This window comes from Octopus bimaculoides, chromosome 7 (assembly GCF_001194135.2).
Source record: "Octopus bimaculoides isolate UCB-OBI-ISO-001 chromosome 7, ASM119413v2, whole genome shotgun sequence".
NCBI classification, from domain to species: domain Eukaryota; kingdom Metazoa; phylum Mollusca; class Cephalopoda; order Octopoda; family Octopodidae; genus Octopus; species Octopus bimaculoides.
The window spans coordinates 81,985,682-81,987,743 of record NC_068987.1 but is presented as its reverse complement, the minus strand read 5'-3'; positions in this window follow the sequence as shown (position 1 = coordinate 81,987,743).

Here is a 2,062-nt window from a genome sequence, read left to right as displayed (position 1 = left end):
CCCCCGCCCCAATGCTTGACAACAGATGTTGGTGTGTTTACATCCCCATAAATTGGCAGTTCGGCAAAGGAGACGGATAGAATAAGTACTGGGCTCGCAAAGAATGAGTCTGGGGTCAATTTGTTTGACTAAAGGCAATGCTCCAGCATGGCTGCAGTCAAAATAACTGAAACAAATAAAAGAACGAATAAATAAGCATTACATTTGACAAAGTAATTTCTATGATAAAGGGCTAAAGGGCCTTGTAATGGACATGGGTACTATTCCTGTTCTCCAAACCCAGCAAGTTAAAAAGACAAAAGTGGGAACATGAAGTAGAAGATGAACAAAAGAAAGATCAGTATGGGTTTGTCCCTCCACCCCATAATTTGATGATCAATGTTGGTTTGTTTACATCCATGTAACTGAACCCGGAACCATGTGGCTGGTAAGCAAGTTACCTACCACACAGCCACTCCTGGATGTTTACATCCATGTAACTTAGCAGCAAAAGAGACTGATAGAATAAGTGTCGCCTTACTGGCACTTGTGCCGGTGGTACATGAAAAATGACATTCAAGCGAGGGCACTGCCAGTGCCGCTGTACTGGCTCCTGTGCAGGTGACACGTAAAAACACCATTTGAGCGTAGCCGATGCCAATACCACCTGATTGGCCCTCGTGCCATTGGCACGTAAAAGCACCCACTACACTCTCGGAGTGGTTGGCGTTAGGAAGGGCATCCAGTTGTAGAAATTCTGCCATAAGGTGGTGAGCTGGCAGAAACGTTAGCACGCTGGGCGAAATGCTTAGCAGTATTTCATCTGCCGCTACGTTCTGAGTTCAAATTCCACTGAGGTCAACTTTGCCTTTCATCCTTTAGGGGTCGATTAAATAAGTACCAGTTATGCACTGGAGTCGATATAATCGACTTAATCTGTTTGTCTGTCCTTGTTTGTCCCCTCCATGTTTAGCTCCTTGTGGGTAGTAAAGAAATAAGAAACTTTGCCCGATCAGATTGGAGCCTGGTGCAGCCATCTGGCTCACCAGTCCCCAGTCAAACCATCCAACCCATACCAGCATGGAAAGTGGACGTTAAACGATGATGATAATGATGATTTGTTCAACTAAAACCCTTCAAGGCACTGCTCGAGCATGGCCACAGTCTGAAGACTGAAACAAGTGATAGAGATAACAGATAAAGAACATGATATACAATTGAGATGACCTGGGGCAATGATGTACTTTAAATGAACCAATGTGAACTGAGCCATCTTGCAAACATTAAATCGTAAAATATTAATGAAGAAATAATAACAGATTCACTGTATATCTTTCTAATCACAGACGTTGTTAAGAAGCAAGCAGACCATATCATTATATGAGTGGATCATAGAGGAGTCTGAAACTCTTATAATAACAGGTAATACAGGCAGGAGATGTCTGGCTATATAATCGACAAACAATTCTCAACAACAACAATTTTTCTTCAATTTATATAATATATAGGTGCTAGTATGGCTGTGTGGTAAGAAGCTTGCTTCTCAGCCACACGATTCTGGGTTCACTCCTACTGTGTGGCACCTTGGGCAAGTGTCTTCTACTATAGCCTTATGCCAACCAAAGCCTTATGAGTGGATTTGGTAGACAGAAACTGAAAGAAGCCCGTTGTATATATATATATATATGCATATATATGTATGTATATATTTATGTATATATGTATGTAGGTATAGATATATGCATATATATATACACACACACATATATATATATATATATGTATGTGTATATATATACATATATATATATATATATATATGTTGTTGTACTTGGGGATGGTCATATTGCCAGTTTAGCCAATAAAAACACACGCACTGTATATTTGGTGTTAATTTGCTTCAGTTTTATATTACATTAATCTTAATCTTATTTCGGCCAGAGTTCTTTCGTCACACTTCTGTGACCTCCTCAGTGGTCCTTTGTTTCCTTCTTTCTTATGTGTGTCTCACCTTGCTAACTATCAGCCATTTTGTATTTTGTATTCCTATTGTATGTGTCTACGCATGCGTGTCCTTCAATGT